Genomic DNA, 19639 nt, shown 5'->3' with positions numbered 1-19639 from the left:
CTCCGGCTGCTGCAGGGAGCCCTGTGCCCTTTAAATCGCCAGCCTGGGGAAGCTGGTCCAGTCCGGCACGGCGTACTGGCTCTTACCGGTATAGCTTACTTTCACCTCTGCCTGGTAGGTTCTTAGATCCAGTGGTGCTTAGTTTGAAAATCAGGCAGCTTGATTTTGTTTGGGGGTTGTTAACATTCTTGAGGGGGATCAGTTTATTCTTGTGTTTGGAGTTGGTGTGACAACATTAAATGCAAGCTGAGATGCAAAATGGAAGAACAAAGTTCTCTCTCTAGAATTAGATTGACTAAACTAATTAGGCCACTTTGGGGTGTAAACGAAGAACTGGATTTGGGGTGGGTACTGTTACCATTGGAACCATCAAGAAGTCATATAATAGACCTGCCAGTCATAAAACAGGCTTCCAGTAATTTACTGGTGATCTAAGCTGTAATGTTTGAAAACATGGGTCTAGAATAGATCATATCCCTGTGTAGGAACCAGAATGAGGCCTATGTATCACTTAAATCACACACTTTTATTCTCTTCTGGTTCTTACACCAGGCCTATCACTGTGTTATATCTGTGTCCTCCAAAGATACATAAAACAAATACTAACATGTATCACATGAAATTCCTTCTCCATTTCTCCCCACAGGAGGAAACGTGTGGTTTTGTCACTGCTTTTGAAGATGACATACAATGTCCTATCATATATGAAGGTGTGATGGCCATCCTGGTAGCTGACACCAAGGTTTGAACCAGGGACCTCCAGAACTGAAAACATGAGTCCCTACAGCGTAAGTGAGTAGTATACAGATCTGAGAACCTAACGGTGCATCCATTCCATCCTCAGTTATACTCCAGTGAAATACCTCTGGATTTAGTAACTGAGGATGAACTCTTGCCTATTGTTTCTAAGAAGAAAAAGCATTAGGAATTTGGAACTTGGACTTGTTCAGTGTTCATTGTTAATAAATACAAAGTAATGCACTTTGGAAGGAAAAAAGTAAACTACTTGTACACATTAGAGTTTTAAATGAACGTATCAGCTCAGGAAAGGATCCTAGGCATCACTGTCTACAGCTCAATGAAGACTCTGCTTAATATGCAACTATGCTAAAAAAAAAAAAGCAAACGATGTTAGGATGCAAACAGAAGGGGATGAGAATAAGATGGAGAATAATATAATGGCATCATATAAAATCAAAGGCGTGGCCTCTTTCGGAGTACTGTGTGCAGTACAAGTCACCCCATCTCCAAAAGGATATTCTACAATTAGATCGGGTATAATGCTGCCTTCAGTGACTCAATAGCCTGAGTACCAACCTCTGGGCAGACTGTTAAGAACCAGGGCACAAATCCCAAACAGGTTGTGAGTTCTATACTTAGATTTCACTAACCAACCATCAATTGTAAACTCCTCAAGTACTAAACTGTCTAAACATAGTCACAGATAATGTACACTTGGGTACTCTGATCTATCTTAGCACCCAGGTGAGTGTACCTTGGTGATAGCTGGTCCCTTACACCAAGAATCACAGCGATATTCCGGTTACTCTCAGTCCCAAAGAACCAGTCACCCCAGATCAATTGCACCTTAGATCTCACACCAGAGACAATGCTTGTAGCCAATCCTATAATAAACTATATAAAGATTTATTAAATAGGAAAAGGAAACAAGTTATTTGCAGGGTTAAAGCAGGTAAAAATATACACATGAGTTACAATCTTAAATTTCAAAAGTTAATAGAAGTTTCTATAATAAGTAATCTGTACATGTCCATTAGGGCTAACCCAGGTTAGGCAGCTGGGGATCTCTTTCTTATGCCTAGGAAACCTTGCCCTCCTCCCCCGAGTCAAAGCAGCACAGAGATCCAGTTCCTTCTTGTTAGGAGTTTCCATCCCCCTCTTTCCTTATGCTCTGAGCTGTAAACTCTGCTGGTGGGAGGAATCCACTTGCATGACTCATCTTCACATGGAGGTCCTCTTCAATGACCCACCATAGACCATCTGGTGTCAATGGACTTTTCCCATTGGGCAGGACATAACACCTTCGGTTGGAGATCTGCACTTCAAACTAGTTTATGTCTCTGTCCTGTCTGTGACTTATACTTAACACACCAGCCAGATTGCTTCCAGCTATGTGTTTGTCCGTGTTCAGTGGACACATGGGAACTTTGGCAAGAGTTGGCACCTGGTCTGCTAATATCACAGAGGGTTCAGAGAAGGGTGCTGAGAATGATTAGGGGCCTGGGAAATTCTCATATGAAGAGAAATGGAAAAGATTGGGATTGTTTACCTCAGAAAAGAAATGAATCAGAGGGAACATGTTAAAAGTATATAAATTTAGTGGTCTAAAGAAGATATATTGGGTTCTCTCTGTCTCATAATACAAGAACATAATTTCAATTAAATGAAAAAGGAGGAATTTCAAAACTGATAAACTCTTTTTCATACAATACCTAATTAAATGGTGGAATTCATTGCCAGGAAAGGCCTTGAGGCCTAGGATTCAGTAAAATTCAAATAGGAATCAGACATTTACATGGGTAACAAGAATATCTCCAGTTATAATAGCTAACGATAACAAAAAATTTGGAATGACTATTAAAGCTCATGCTTCAGTGTTTAATCTTTAGCTATTAAAGATTAGGATGAAACCTAAAGTGGAGGGCAGATTAGACCCCAGCTGCCTAATGCAGGGCTCTTACACCTTTCTGTGAAGCATCTGCTCCAGGCCACTGGCAGAGAGAAGATACTAGATTAGATGGACCTGAGGTCTGATCCAATCTGGCAGTTCCTATGCACTGACATAATATCTAAAGAATTTACTCAGAAATATTATTGTGGAAAATTACATTGATCCCAATTGTGCATCACTAAGGCTGGTGCATGGGTGTGACATAATCAGAAAAGACCAGCTGTCCTCAGAATATGACTTCAAGCAACCAGTGTCCATAACCACACTAATCCACTCCATTTCCCTAACAATAAAGAATTATTCTCTACAGTACTTTTTCTAGGGTTTTGTTCAGTCACATTTAAAATGTTCTTAGTGATGGGGTTTTCTCCACTTCTTTTGGGAGTCTGTTCCACAGCCAAATTGATCTGTCATGAAATGTATCCTAAATAGGTGCCCTAATATTTCCCTCTCTTAATTTCATTCTTCCTACTGCTGCAAAAATCCACAAGTTCTGCACTAGTGAGTGATTGGTGAACACCTTTGGCATAGCTTATTGCTATTTTACTTTAAAAAAAAAACCCTCTTAAGCAGTTTTTGGAATGTATGTCACATTCTTTATTAGAACCTTTTTTCATAGTGTCAGTATAAGAGAAACTGGGGGGGGGGACACTAAGTACCCATCACTACTTTTTTGAGTATTTCTTGTTTAATATTTTTTTTTCAATCCCTTTCTGTCAATCTCTCTCTCTTGGTTTGTTTGTGGGTGTCTTTTATTTGTTTGTTTGCTCTGCTACGACACACCCTTACCTATTGAAGCTCAGCTGCTGTTTGATATCATTTTGTAGGCCAGCAGCCAATTTTGACTCCTATATACAGATGAAATTTGGTATATTGAGCCATTCCCAATTTAGCTTATATAGCTGATTGTGAGTGGAACAACACTTTCAGGGCCACAAATTGGTGCTGAAATGTTAAAGCAACTACAAGCTTGAAGAGCAACAGAAATTTAAAACTATCATTTCCCCTCCCTTCTGCCCCTCATTCTTTCCTCTCACCCCAAACAACCTCTCTTCACTCCTTCCTCCCCACAGGGCATCTTATCCTTTGTTCTTCCCCTGCTAACATCTTCCAGCCCTGTACCAATCCATTGAACATATTGAGAGTAGGGATTTTGTTTGTGTGATTTAGTAAGGCAATCCCAGCAGTGCACTGTTGGGAGCCAGTGTTACAGCCATTCATTATCAGAAAGGTTCAACTGGCCAATTAGAATGTGGCTTTGGATTATCAGTGTTCATTTCTAGTTGTTATAGCCCCCTGTCCCACCCTAAATCTCCTTCTTCACTAGTTACACTCATCAAATATTTGTGGACTCTTATCATGTCCCCCTTAGTCCTCTGGTATTTTAGTGATTTGGTTGGGAGTATCGGTGGCTCTAATTTGGGGGATTATAGGTATCAATGAGAATAATGGATTTGTTAATCTATGTACAAATTTTTAAACTGTTAGTTTCACCACAAGATAAGGAAATCTTCGGAATCTTATATGGAGTGGAGATTTAGAATTGTCTGGAAGTGTCATCTTTATTGCTTTTAAATAATAATATCTGAGTTGTTGGTTTTGTTTTTTTGTTTTTGTTTTTTTGCAAGTGAGTTTACTAGTGGAAGATACACAAAGAAATTACTTACTTTTGGCTGTGGGATCCTCGATAAGGTTGAACAGTTTATCCTACAGTGGTGGTTCTTATGGGTGCCGTCTCCAGGCCCTGAATTCAGGAGTAGATCAGCTGGGAAGGGATGAAGTCAAAATAAGGAATACATGAACACCATCGTGCCAACAACGTCAAAATCTTGTCTCCCACACCTACCTCCCAGCCAGCTGAATATGTCTCTGTATGATAAAGTAACGGAAAGTATGAAATTAGTGGGAATGTATGCAGTGTCACCATGTTACAATTTTACTGTTTTTTAGAATTTGAAGTTCAGCAGCAGACTGACAGCTACACCTATACTCCTGTTCTTGGGGGGGGGGGGGGACAAGGAGAAGAATCAAGCCTCATAGTAAACAAGATCTAAGTGACTTGCCCATGTCACACAGAAAATTCTGTGACAGAGCCAGGAATTGCCCATGATTCTGTAGGTTTCAGTCCAGTGCCTTAAACACAAAAGCATCTTTACCATATGAACCCCTAGATAATTCTTCTGGGACAGATTTTCAAGACCCAGAGATTAGTGGCAGATTTTTGGAGTAAGAACTGTAGGCTGCAACTCACTGGGCTAGTGCTCTTTCTTTTCTAACTTCTGGCTTCTACTGGCCGTGCTTCATGTTTCAAACTGAAACAGTTTTAAAGGGGATCTAAATTAAGCTATTGGAGGAGACTAACATGCTTATGGACACTATTACATCTCAAATAGTTAATGACTCACTTCTCAGTTAAACATTTATTTCTTTTCAAATAAGTTAAAGTTGGCAGGATTCTGGCTAGGCTAGTTAGAGTACAAATAGGTAGTAATCATAGGATCACTGCAACTGATAAGCAGTATGCAAGAGAAAATAAGAGCAGTAAATTATTTTCTAAATAAAAAGTGTCTCTGTACTTCACAGGTAGAACTGTCAGTCAGATGATCCAGAGTATTTATACAACACAGTCTTTAGTGTACCTCATTCATACAAAAAGATCACAACACGATACATAGCCAATTACAGTCCATATATGCAAATACGAACAATGTGTGAAGATATCAATGTAACATGCAGGAAGACATGATGGGGGTATGATTTTAAAAAGAGTACAAAGGTCAAGGTTTGAGGATGATGCCTGAGCTCAGGAAAACTGGGAGCTTAAAGACCAGGGATTAATTGTTTTGCTAGAGACGGTTTGGCGTTACAGGCCAAAGAGAAGTGAAGCATTGGGACAGGATCTGAAAAGAAAAGCCATAGGTGTAGAGAGTACTCTACCATTCACCATGAAGAGACAGGAAAAGGTCAAAAAGAAGTCTGATGTTTGAGCAGCTGGGAATTGGGTTAGAGAAAAGGAAGCAATTGGATGGTGTGATGCAAATCCGTGGAGGGTCGTGAAGAAAGAGAAAGATTTTTGTACTGGATTCTGAAATGATTAGAAAGCCAGTGGACATTTCTGAGGATGGGATTAATATTTTTATGTACAATTCAGATGACAAGGTGGAGATTTTTCAAATATTCAACTAAACCCATGGTTGAAACTCAGGCAAAGAGTACTTGTTAGTATGCACTGAACTCCATGGACGATATGTGCTAGAATTGAATGGTAATGTAGAGTCATGCTCTCTTCTCAGTGCTATCCAGAATCATTGTTTTCTGATCCCCTCCATCCAGGCAGCAGTTATGAAAAGGCAAGGCTAATTATTAGCTTCTTCTGGTGGGGTATCTGTCCCCCACAAAGCCTGAAGGGGTAAATTAGGTCAATTAACCTTAGGCTGCACCTGGAGGAAACCTAGGGCATGCTATGGCCTAATGACAGATGAAATCCAGCTTGGGGGAGGAGGAGCTGGTCAGGATCTATCAAGAGAGGAAGATGCACTCCCTGATACAAGGGGGAAGAGCAGGAAGTGGTCCAGGGAAGGAACAGTAAGGGTTGGGAGAGTAAAAGCCTATAGCTGCTGGGTTGAGGGTCCCTGGAGTGGAATCAGGTGTAGAGGGTGGGCCTGGGTTTCTCTACTAGCCACTGGGGGAATGGCACAGACCAGGCAATGGGGAGCAGACTGCCTGGGGCAGTTTGCCTCAAAGGGCTTGTGATACCCCGGAAGTGGGGAGAAGTTTAACGTGGTTTGGCCGGAGGGCTAAGCTATGAAGAGGACGTTGCTGTTGCTAACAGCGCATTAGAGGCTACGGAGTTAGTGAGTGAAATGATGGACTGAGTAACTGCAAGAAGGAATGTTTGACCAGGTGGCAGAGCTAATTCCCCAGATGAGCCACAAGGAAGTGCCGCAGAGAAGTGAGTGGACCACCCCATCAAACTTCTCTGAAGCCTCTGAGTTTTAAACTTTAAGTGCACATGCACTTGTTTAAAAACACAAAAGTTGCTCCTTACAATAGGTAGGAACAAAACTAGATTAGTTTGTCTCTCCTTTCAGATTTCCCAGAAACAAACTACACCTCTACCCCGATATAACGCTGTCCTCAGGAGCCAAAAAATCTTACGGGGTTATAGGTGAAACCGCGTTATATCAAACTTGCTTTGATCCGCCAGAGTGCGCAGCCCCGCCCCGCCCCCCGGAGCATTGCTTTACCGCATTATATCCGAAGTTGTGTTATATCAGGTCGCGTTATATCGGGGTAGAGGTGTACATTAAACATTATCAGACACAGAGGCTCAGATCATAGGTGCCAACTTTCTCCAGCACCGGTGGGTGCCCGTGCCCCCCCCCCGCCTCTTTCACCGCCCCTGGCCCTGCCCTGACTCCACCCTTCCCCCACCTCTGGTCCCGCCCCATTCCAACCACATCCCCAAAGTCCCCGTCCTAACCCCGCCCCTCCCTGCCCCTATTGGATCCCTTCCCCAAATCCCCACCTCAGCCCCGCCTCTTCCCCCAGCACGCCGTGTTCCCGCTCCTCCCCCTCCCTCCCTGCCCCATGAATCAGCTGTTTCATGGTGCAAGGCAAGTACTGGGAGGGAAGGGCGAGAAGCAGGACATGGCGGCACGCTCGTGGAGGAGGTGGAGGTGAAGGTAAGCTGGAGCGGGGAGGGGGTGGTGGGGAGCTAGCACCCACCAATATTTTTCCATGGGTGCTCCAGCCCCGGAGCCTATGGCTCAGATGTAACTAGGAAAAGCCTTTATTGACACTTGTACAGTGTGCTGCTCCTAGGAACAGTTGGGTGGTAGCTGGGCACACCCTACCTTCCTGCTCATGCAATTCATGACCTCTTTCCCAGCTCCCACAGAACCTTTTAGTTCCAAAATCCCAACTCTCTAAGGTTTGTCTACCCATTAGTGTAGTTGTCTACACTATAAGTTAGTGCACAGTAAACCAGGGTATAAATCTACAGTGCACCAGGCTTGCCGTGTGCTACTGTAACCCACACACCTTCTGGGTGTGGTGTTCTGTCCTATCTAGTGGCACTCAGGTTAGGTCTACACTGGGGGGTTTCGACCTAAAATACGCAACTTCAGCTACGCGAATAGCGTAGCTGAAGTTGGCGTGTCTTAGGTCGATTTACCTGGCCGTGAGGACAGCGGCGAGTCGACCACTGCCGCTCCCCCGTCAACTCCGCTTCTGCCTCTCGCCACAGTGGCGTTCCAGAGTCAACAGCAGCGCGATCGGGGATTGATTTTATCACATCTACACTAGACGTGATAAATCGATCCCCGATGGATTGATCACTACCCGCTGATCCGGCGGGTACTGTAGATGTACCCTCACCACTTAGAGAGATTAACGAGTCTACTCTACAGCAGACGTACCAAACCTGTGATGAGGGTCTGTCAGTGTTACGCTGTCTCACCATGTGGACAATGCTACAGCACAGTGAAAGTTCCAGAGTGTGGCTTAGCAAACTGCGCTTTAAGCTGGTTCACACCTTGGCTTGCTGTGCACTAATTTGCTGTGTAGATAAACTCTAAATCAATGAAACAAAATAGCTCCAGTGATATAGCAATATTCAGAAAGTTTCCAGACAGAAAGCATTTGTGTGCACAGTATTGAAGTGCACCATTCCCTGCTTCTTTTGCCACCCAACCAAACTACGTATGCTACACTTCTCCTACCATCCTCCTCCCCATGTATTCTAGTTCCTGTGGCTTGGTTCCACTTCTGCCTGGCCCTACTCCGTGCCTAGAAATTTTGCACTTTTCACTTTGGAACCTAACTATTCCTCCTGTGGCAGCAGTAACCTAGGCAGGGCCCCCATTGATTTGTGGCCCATCAAACATGAATCCTGGCACTATGGCTGCTGGGGTATGATTTATACCGCCAGACAGCTCTGTGTCCTTTGAGCTCTGCTACTTTATTGACAATGTAACAAAGAACAAAGTATCTGAACCTCCCATAGGTATTGGTATTGGAGATGGGTGAATTTCATGAAGTCTGGGAAATTGTAAACTTCTCAAATGACTTTTTAGGTTCTCAGGGCTTGAAAACTAGTTCAAGTTCATGGTCCTTTCCCACTCTTGTAACTTATAATTATATTATCTTTGGAGGAAAATTCAATTTAAAAAAAATTTTCTACCTAAAGGGGAGTATGTGTGTTGTACTTGGGATACCCTAATTTGCGGAAATTCTTCTACCATGTATACAGTATAGCCTTTTTAAGTACATATGTTACAGGCTTTGAAAAAGATATCTTACAATTTAAATACTGTATTTATTAGATTTTTTTCTCTTCCCCTTTCTACTCCTCTTTCAGTTATTTCTCCTAGGCAAGAAAACAGGGGAGGTTGGACTCTGAGTTCATGAAAATGTTCACTCATTGCACATGCAAAAACCAGCATTTGTAAGTAATGCGCCACTTGTGGAAATTATTCATTTACATTATCATATGGAAGGTTTTGCTGGAACAAGTGCACATGCTCTTTTTGTGTGCACACCTGTTGTGCCTTCCTTTGAACACATGGCCATTAATGTCAGCTACGCAGCATGCCTCACACATTTAGAATTCCGAGGGGAATGTTTTTATGGGGAGGGGGAAGGGGAAACAGTGAGTGCGTTTTGTCCAACAAAGATGAAAATGTCAAGAATGTGCTGGAATGTAGACTTTTTCATGTAAGATCATTTTCTTTTCTTTTGTGATGGAGTTAAGAAGTGTTTTGCTATTTATATGATGTGCCAGGGGTCTTACCTCTACCTTGGTGCTACAAGATAGATACAATAGAAACGTAACAATCTTCACATTGCTAATCTGCACACTTTATAATTTGCACACAAAAATAGTGCTATAGTTTTACAAAGAACACTACAAAGCATTTACTAGTACATTAGGAAATAATGCTGTCATAAATAATTGACACTAAACTGCAATTGTCAAAATAAATACAGTACATTCTGTGATGCATTAGCCTCACTATTTTAATGTGTTGGATCGTTTACAAATTTAGACACTATCAGCAGGTTTCCCAGTTACTGGTGTGAATTAGAAGGATTCTTCTGTTAGTTTTAAATATTTCAAATGGGTATAACTTGGGGGATGGGGAGAAGGAGGATATGTATATATATATATATATATATAACCTTTTTTTTAAAATGGCAGCTCTCTGAAGCTCCTTGGGGGGTTGGCATGTGAGACTCAGTCCCAGGGAGTTGGGTTAGTGGTAGGAGCTATAAACATATGTATGGGATAAACTGCATGAAATAGAGTGTATAGGCATGTGAGAAATGTATTTATCACATGCCTATGCAATTTATTTATCACACGATATATCTGGAGGTGATATTTCTATGTGGTAGTATATTAAATAGATGTTGGCATAGAACGTCTTCAGTGGGTTAGGATATTTATAAATGGAAAATTGACATGGGGTGGGGGGAATCAGTCAACATAAGAAACTATGATAAACATTTACAAACTCATTTCTACACTATATTTTTAATAAATTAAAAAAAAAACAGTTTGTGAAGTGGTAAAGTTTGTGAAGTGGAACTTGCTCTAGAGCCAGCTAGCCTCCTAATATGTGTCTATTCATTTAGTATCTGAGTGCAAATTATATAGTTTTAGGTTACATCAATTCCACCTGAGCAATGACCAAACTCTCCTCCTTCTACCTCACTCAGTTTAGAGCCATTTTCTAAAAATAAATCAGTGGGAAAACTATGGCCTATTTAAAATCAATGGCAAAGCTCCAATTGACATCACCAGAGCCAGGATTTCACCCCTAGTCCAGGTGGCTGTCTTAGGGTTTGTCTACACTGCAGTGTAAGCCCAGGGGCCACAGGCTTTTGGTATGAAAGCCTAGAGCTTATGTCCACACTCATTGCTGATCCTGGGTTAAGAATTTCTGAGCTTGGACCCCAGATCAGGACTCCATCATCCAGACTGCAGTTTGTTCAACCATATCACAGACTATATTTCACCCTCCTGAAATGTGGCCACTTTAGCCCTTTGTTCATGGTGCAGTGTGGGAAAACTTGACTTTCCACCCTGCATGTTGCAGGAAGTTGTGGCAGCCTGCCAGCACATCCTGCTGAGCCATCATTTTGGTCTGCATACTCTCTGCAACCAGAGCCAGCAACATGAAGAAGTCACCATTTGAAGAACTTATTTTGCTTGGGCTTTTGCTCCCATTTCAGGAAAGAGGCAAGGCTTCCATGAGGTGCTGGTGGACATTTCAATGGCCTTTTTTGACCCACTAAAGGCACCTGACAGAGCAGGAGGGTGACAATACAGAGATGGAAGACTCAAACTGGCAGCTTCTGCTCATAACTCTTGGTATAGCTGCTGATGCCCTCCATGTAGACTGGTGCTTCTTGAGCAGGGCCACAAATGCAGACTGGTGGTGTCACATCATCACGCAGACCTGGGATGACCAGCAGTGGCTCCAGAACTTTTACATGAAGAAAGCTACATGTTTTGGGGGGAGTCTTGTGAGCAGCATGCCCTGACCCTCTGGTGTCATGACACATGTACAAGGACAGCCATATTAGTCCAGAAGCAGGTTGCTAAAACAGTCTGGAAGGTGGCTACCCCAGACTGCTACAGATCTGTTGCTAACCAGTTTAGTGTTGGAAGTCAACTGTGAGTAAAGTGGTGGTGAAAGTTTCTGAAGTTATCAGATGTAGGATTTACCCAATGGTGGTGGGTGTAAACAATATTCCTGAGGTGATTGGAAAGCTCATTCTCTCAAAACCAGCTAACTGTGCTGGAGCTATTGATGGGATTCATGTCCACAGTTTGCCCTCCTCAGGGAGCAAATGAGTACATAAACCACAAAGAGCAGCGCTCCATTGTTTATGCAGGCTCTTGTGGACCACAGAGGCCAATTTATGGACCTCAAGATGTGATGTAGTCAAAAGGTTCATGATGCAAGGGTTTTCCGTCGGTCAGGAGCCTACTTTTATGGATAGGCTAGGACACTATTCCCACCAATTGACATTCTCATAAATGGAGTAACTGTCCTCACTGTCGTTCTGGGGGACCCTACATTCTTTATCTTGGCTTATGAAACCATATCCAGATCTCAGAGGGCCCCGCAAAAGGTTTATTTACATTCTCAGCAGCTGTAGAATGGTGGCTGAATGTGCATTTGGCAGACAGCACCAGTGGGATTTAACTCTATAGATGCATTTGGATTCCAGTGTCATCAACACTGTCTGTACTATTGCGAAGAGCACAGCAAGCCACAATCTTTATGAAGCCAAAGATGAGCCATTTGCCCTTGAATGGACCTATGACAGTAATGGACTGCTGAACCAATACGCTCAACCAGACAGTGCACCAATCACAGCACAGGATGTTCCTGGGCAACAAAAATCAAGGCTGCTCTGTGCTGCTACATTATGGACTTACACAGGCCTATGGAAAAAGGAGAATAGCACATTTCTGACTTTTTGTACAGCAGTGTGTACAGTGAATGAGGTACTATCACATCACAGGGTGCAATGGGAGTGGGTACTGTCATACACAATGAATGGGAGGAGGTATTGATTGTCATTAATTTTTATTTTGGATGACATAACTGTTAATGTAATGGGGGATTATGTATTTACATTATTGATGTACATAGATATACTGAAATTATTTAGTTATAACTTGTTTATTGTACCTTACCCTGTTTATCTTTATTATTCAAAATACACATTATAAGATGTCATGGCAATAAAGTTTCTTAGTAAAATAAAAGCCTTTATTTGTCTTACAAAAATAACCATATTAAAATATTGCCAGGAAGGCCAGCTGCCACTAGAACATTGAAGCAGTAATAAAAACCAACACCACAACCACTAATAAAACAACGTGCCTAAGCCAAACACTGAACAATCCAAACAGTGCCATCAAAGAAAAACCCAATGTTGCATGTCCTCCTTTCCCTTTCTTGTGCAGTTAGCACAGGCTTGTCGCCACTGAACAGGAGCCTACAGGGCTGTAGCAGAGTCCAGAGTGCCAGGGGGTCTGTGCAGGGCTCACTGCATGCAGTGGTGGTGGTGTGGTATGGTGTGGTGTGGTGTGGTGTGGTGGGGGTGGGAGGGGTGAGCACCATGGAGGTTGAAATGTGCTGCTAGGAGTAGATTTGCCCTGCCCAGCTGCTAAGTCAAGTCACAGTTGCATGGGCCACTCAACCATGAAATTGTCTAAAGTGTTCCTGGTATGCAGCACATGGGCTCATGGAGGGGACTCAGGCCCCAGCATAGGCACAGCATGAGCGTGCACTCTTTTGGCGTTAGTGAAAGCAGCTGCTCAAACAGGTCTTTCCGCTGTGCTCTCTAACGTCCCTCAACCAATGTTTCTGTTCCAGGAATTGTGATGCAAGTGTCCGCTCCTGCTCTGCAGTTCTGTCCTCAGGGTGTACTGTGTAGGACTTGCTGTGCCTTTCTGCTTGCCATGAATCTTTCTCTCTTTGGTACTGCCACTGCCTGTTGGCCCTGTACAGAAGTTGTTCATGGAAATGCTTCATCTTGGAACGGTTCATGAGGGTAGGGAGACCCAAGCTTCTGCTTAGAGGTGCCTGCAAGCAGATACAAAGCTGCATTATTTTCTCAGTGATTCATACATGGTTCAGTGAATGGGCACAGAATAAATCCTTGTGCAATTTCAAGGGCAAAATAGGATACTTTGTAAAACTGAAATTCAATGTAGTATGTGATAAATGCTTCAGATCCTAGAAGCTCCATGGACACAACTGGGTTAGTAGTGGTGAAAAGAGTATGCAGAGAAGGATAAGTTAAAAAAAACATTTTTTTAAATGCAGACCACCTGAGTCTTTGGGGGGAAGGGAGTGGCTGTCGCACACCGTATTTTGGAGGCCATAACAATTCTTGGGGTTCCTGGCTGGCAAAGAGATTCTATTCCAAGCTTCCAGTGGCAAGCCAGCTATGTATGTCACCAAAGTATTCAAATTTATGGTGACTGAACAACACATTTACATGTGGAGTGGGCTTGTCAACTACTGAGGTAGCCCTGGAAAATACACCCTGACCCAAAATGTGGCTACCTATCTGGAGTTTCTGCTATAGGAAAAGTTTGCAGCTCTCAGCACTGAGAATTCAGTCAAAATTCATAAGGGAATCAAAAGGATGCTATTAGCATCCACATGGATTACTGCCTCCCCATGACTTCCACTTCAGCCTTTTATGACTGCATGCAAACACATGCGAATACCACAGCCACACCCATGCCCCCTCCAGCACATTTCTGGACTGCATACAACCCCTTCCCCCACTCCAACTGTGTTTTGGACAAATGATTTTTGTAACCCAATGTCTCTATTTAGCTTTAATGGATTACATCTGTAAATGGACTACATTTCAGTCTCTTCCACCCCCAACAGTTCACTGTTTACAAGTGTCTCATTAGAAGTTGCGTTAGTACAGAGTGGTGTAACTTAAATTTTATTTTTAAAACACCAACACATCTTAGTAAGAATGCACAAGTTTCTAGTAAAGCATTTTAAAATGCTTGTTTCACTGTTTGCACTTACTGGTCTCCATTGTAAGTGCCATCTGGTGGGGGATGGGGGGTGCCAAGGTGCTGGCATGCAGTTTGCCATTAATGTATACCTGCTGCTGCCCGTGGCTTGTAATTTTTGCATTGGTTCATAACCCAGAAATCCCTCCCATTCCTATATTAATAAAAACAAACATTCAGCCAGCAACTTACCAGGATCCAGGGCAAGTTGTCTTCTGTTTCTGCTGCTATTTCTTTGGCAGGCCATCCTTGATGGGTAGAGGGGTATTAAAAGCTCCTCCAAGTAAGGTCCTGGGATATGCTGCAGCTGCTCCAACGGCAAAGCCTCCTCAGGCACCTGGTTCAGTACCAGAGTCTGGCAGAGCCCAGTGGGGCACCTGCTGGCTCCCCTCTGGTCCTATTTCTGGATATGGGGGTCAGAAGGTAGCCATCTTGGCTGATCAGGCCAGTGTGAAGCACTGTTAGCCCAGCGCTGGGTGCAGTATCCAGCACCTGATCAAACTCCTTGTAAAAGCGACAGGATGATAGTGAGTTCCCAGAGGTGCAGTTTTCATCCATGGGTTTCTGGTAGTTAGTCTTGAGCTGCTTAATCCACTGGCAGTAGTCACCCATCCAGTGAATCCCCAGTGCTGCTGCCTTCTCTTCTGTCTCTTGGTATGCGTAGTCACTCCTGGTTCTCTTACTAAAACTGAACTTTTTGCTTGCCTCACACCAGAGATCACCACAATCTGGCTGTGCTCCTGTGATCCAGAAACCGCATGTTTGGAAAAGGACTTCTTATGGTTGGTGGCCATTGCAAACGCAGGAGAAGGTTCACTGTGTTTGCAGCTCAGTGGTCAGAATAAAAAAGAAGGGTTAAATGCCATTTTTGGAAGTCAGCTGCTTCTGAGCTAGAGAGAACAAAGAACAGTTGCCAATGGGATTGTGGGGTAGTGTTGGTGGACTCTCAGGGCCCAAGTCAGGGCCCAGGCTTGAGCTGCATCTACACTGCAAAATTATGGAGTTTGGGCCTGAGTCTCAGGGGGATCTGGGCTTGAACCCACACCACTTGTGGGGTCATGGGTCCCAGATCCAAGTTAGACAGAATTGTATGTGTAGACAGAAGGAGGTTTAGGCTCAAGTCTGAGTCTGAGCTTGAGCTTACACTGACATGGAGCCATAACCTTAGAGAGTTGCCGGGCTCAGTCTACATCTTTATTACTGGGAAAAGGCCTGCTTAAAGAAAGAAGTAAGCCTTGCATCATGCCCTAAAGTTGTCAAGACTAGGACTCAGCATCGTCTCCTGCAGTTATGAACTCCACAGCTGAAGACCTTCCATTAAGAACGCTGTGCTCGTGACCTCTTTGAGTTCAACTTGTTAGCCAAAATGTCCCAATAATTTTAGTTGGCATGGTGGATATGGAGGAAAGGCATCGATCTGTTAGACAGTTCAGTCTTAACCCATTGAAAGGCATAAGGACTATAACCTTGTAATAAACTCAGAATTGGAACAGGAGCAGATTTCGGAAAGTGAGTGTTATGTGTTTTTGATGGTCAATGTAGTGCATAGAATCATAGAAGATTAGGGTTGGAAGAGCCCTCAGGAGGAGATCTAGTCCAGCCCCCTGCTCAAAGCAGGACCAACCCCAACTAAATCATCCCAGCCAGGGCTTTGTCAAGCCGGGTCTTAAAAACCTCTCAGGATGGAGATTCTACCACCTCCCTAGGTAACCCATTCCAGTGCTTTGCCACCCTCTTAGTGAAATAGTTTTTCCTAATATCCAACGTAAACCTCCCCCACTGCAACTTGAGACCATTGCTCCTTATTCTGTCATCTATCACCACTGGGAACAGCCGAGCTCCATCCTCTTTGGAAACCCCGTTCAGGTAGTTGAAGGCTGCTATCAAATCCCCCCTCACTCTTCTCTTCTGCAGACTAAATAAGCCCAGTTCCCTCAGCCTCTCCTTGTAAGTCATGTTCCCCAGCCCCCTAATCATTTTTGTTCCCCTCCACTGGACTTTCTCCAATTTGTCCACATCCTTTCTGTAGTGGGGGCCCAAAACTGCATGCAGTACTCCAGATGTGGCCTCACCAGTGTTGAATGAGGGGAATAATCATGTCCCTCGATCTGTTGGCAATGCTCTTACTAATGCAGCCTAATATGCCGTTAGTCTTCTTGGTTACAAGGGCACACGGCTGACTCATATCCAGCTTCTCATCTACTGTAATCTCCAGGTCCTTTTCTGCAGAACTGCCACTTAGCCAGTTGGTCCCCAGCCTGTAGCAGTGCATGGGATTCTTCCGTCCTAAGTGGAGGACTTTGCATCTGTTCTTGTTGAACCTCATCAGTTTCTTTTGGCCCAATCCTCCAATTTATCTAGGTCACTCTGGACCCTATCCCTACCCTCCAGCATATCTATCTCTCGCCCCAGCTTAGTGTCATCGCAAACTTGCTGAGGGTGCAATCCATCCCATCATTGAGATCATTAATGTGGATATTGAACAAAACTGTCCCCAGGCCCAACAGCTGGGGCACTCCACTTGATACTAGCTGCTAACTAGACATCAAACCATTGAATTGGAGAGTATACTTTTCTACAGTTTGTGAGCTCTCAACATTTCAGAAACCACCAAAACCCTCCAGAGCATCAGTATGTCTATGTAGTTAGACCTGGCATGCTGTATGTAGTTAGTAAATATGGTTATTTGGACACCACTGTGCCTATCTGGTTCCTTCATATTATGGACACTGTAAAGAGCAAAGACCCCAACAATCAATCCCATCTGGAAGGCAGCTGCATATTGAATCAGCTGTAGATCAGTATTACTCTAGTGCCGTCAACCAATATTAGGGCCTCATTATGTGAGGCAGTGGATAAACACAGTGAGAGACTCCCATTCCTGAAGAGCCCAACATGAAACACCAGCTCATTGATAGACCTAGGTCTAGAACCCAACATGCAGCTCTCTTGATTCCTAGCTGAGTACCCTGTTCACTACACCACTGCTTCCCAGCATGGCTTTTCCATTTTATGCTTTCCAGGGTTTGCATAGCTCAGAAGGCTGTGAGTATGCTGGGCTGGATATGGAGCTGTCAGCTCTGAAGAGTCCTATAACTATAACATTAAACAACTGCAGTATGAAGAGCAGTTCAATCAAATTTCCAGTTGAAGACAAATTTAGCAAGATTGTACTTTAAAAATAGATAGATACTGCCAGTCATCCTGGAGGACACCTAACATAAATGGTACAATCTCTAGCCAGACAGGGAGACAGGAAACTAGAGGTAAAGCCAGATATTCCCAGCATAAAATATAATGGGGAAAATAAGCTTTAAAAGTACCTTTTTTCTATCATCTTGTTTTATTTTTCAAATAACAGCAAAGTATGGTAGTACAGTATGGAACTATATATACATGAATGATATTTAGGAATAGGAAAACCCGTATGCAGGGGCGGTTCTAGGAATTTGGCCGCCCCAAGCAGTCATGCCTGCGGGAGGTGCACCAGAGCTGCGGGACCAGCGGACCTCCCGCACGCATGACTGTGGACGGATCGCTGGTCCCGCGGCTCCAGTGGACCTCCCGCAGCTGCGGAGGGTTCGCTGGTCCGCGGCTCCGGCGGAGCATCCGCAGTCATGCCTGCGGGAGGTCCACCCGAACTGCGGGACCAGCGATCCGTCCGCAGTCATGCCTGCGGGAGGTCCGCTGGTCCCGCGGCTCCGGTGGACCTCCCGCAGGCATGACTGCGGAAGGTCCGCCGGAGCCGGCTGCCGCCCTGCCGGCAAAATGCCGCCCCAAGCGCGCGCTTGGCGCGCTGGGGTCTGGAGCCGGCCCTGCCCGTATGGACTGATTTTTCAGAGATGTTGTCCACTCAGGGCTCTTAGTGCAGTGCTCAGTGAATTTTAAAATATTATCTCATATTTCCTATTTTTGTTCTTAAGAACTGATGTGTCAGCTATTTTTAGTAAATCTAATGTTCAGGAATGTTGCTTGATTGGCAGCTCTGGAGACTGAAGACTTATTTATCCACAAAGCAGGTGTAGACTTCTGGGAATGAGAGGGGTTTCAGTCTCCGTGTCCAGACATGCTGGTCTCTCTACTGGTAATGGTTTTGTGATGTGAACACTGGTCCTCTAGGAACTGAACCAACTCATTTTCTGTAGGTCACTGAACAGCCATCAGATGGCATCAGTTTTCAGCCACTGACAAACTAGACCTGAAAGGCTACATAGGCCATTCGCAATCTCTTGAATCACCCAGTCTTGTCAGAATTATTGCACCAGTTGACAAATTCATGTAAGAATATTTTCCTGCAGTATAAGAAAAATGTGATGTTTTGTTTGTACAAAGCTGGTCTCCCTCCAATAATCCTAAATTTATTGAAAATTCTGGCTGCCAATCACAAAGCCCCAGGGAATGCTACCAACTAGGCCATCTTGAATCTGGGGTTCACAGACAGGGCATGGGAAAGCCCAAGATATAACAGCTGATAATGCAAAGGCAGTCAGCAGATAATTGTGTCTTTTTAACTGGCCTATAGCTCTTAAGTCAAATGATTCTGCCTGAGAAGGAAAACAAGCTGAAGAATAAAGATCTTCAAGGCATCCTCTGGGAAATAAGGATTTAAATCTAAACTCTGAGCTTTCCTTATATAATCTAACATTTTATTTCCTGATGGAATCTTTTTAGCTGGTTCTTCACTGCTTTGGTTCATGGGTAAGATGTACACCGGTTGCAGCACTGAAACCATAGATAACCAGAAAGAGACAACAGTGTATTGAGAAAATTTAGCTAATAAGTCCTTGAGAGATTGTGTATGACTATGGAGAGTGTGCCAAGTAAAAGAGTAGAAATAGATCCTCCTAATGTCTGAATTTATTAAATGTTACTTTGAATGGACAACAAAATGGCATTGAAAGGAGTTTATCATTTGTTTTGGACTTCATTTTTTGAAAAGCAGGATATGAATATTAGACGTGTGAAATTTTCCTCATCTGTGTTGGAGCAAAGAGGGATGTAGGGATGTACCAACATAGCTGAGGAGAATTTGGCCAAATTGATTTAATGGCCTCATGGAAAATTAACAGCTCCAGGAAGTAAAAATAGGAGGAAAATGATTCACTTTCTTTTACAGCAATCCTTATTCTTTCATAGTGTTCAGGAGTAGGGGTTCCATTCGTCATGAGACAGCACAAGCAAACGTTAAAAGGATCTACCATATTTAAAGGGGAGGTGGGAACGGTGGCATTAGCAGTGATGTTTAACTCCCATCTCTTTCATTCTGACCCAGGGCAGTGAGCATTTTATACAGCCTCATCTGTGATACTGTCATGTTTTATCTTTTTCCTGTCCTTGTCAGCTGCTGTTACCCAGCAGTATTTATTTATTTTTGCTGA

The 19639-nt window shown here is 43.6% G+C and overlaps 1 long non-coding RNA gene across 4 annotated transcripts in view; it reads left to right on the top strand.

Moving 5' to 3' along the window:
• LOC123363877 overlaps window positions 1-19639 on the top strand; it is a 37150-nt gene that overhangs the window by 11179 nt on the left and 6332 nt on the right. Inside the window, exons 2-4 of one of the 4 annotated variants that reach the window (XR_006576923.1) lie at window positions 647-792; window positions 9054-9140; window positions 10931-12445. This is a non-coding gene — a long non-coding RNA (uncharacterized LOC123363877). Of the gene's footprint in view, window positions 1-646; window positions 793-9053; window positions 9141-10930; window positions 12446-19639 lie in introns of those variants that run through there. The other 3 variants (XR_006576924.1, XR_006576925.1, XR_006576926.1) reach the window with 3 other exon arrangements.

This window comes from Mauremys mutica, chromosome 2 (genome assembly GCF_020497125.1).
Source record: "Mauremys mutica isolate MM-2020 ecotype Southern chromosome 2, ASM2049712v1, whole genome shotgun sequence".
NCBI lineage: Eukaryota > Metazoa > Chordata > Testudines > Geoemydidae > Mauremys > Mauremys mutica.
This window is presented reverse-complemented; position numbering and strand designations above follow the sequence as displayed.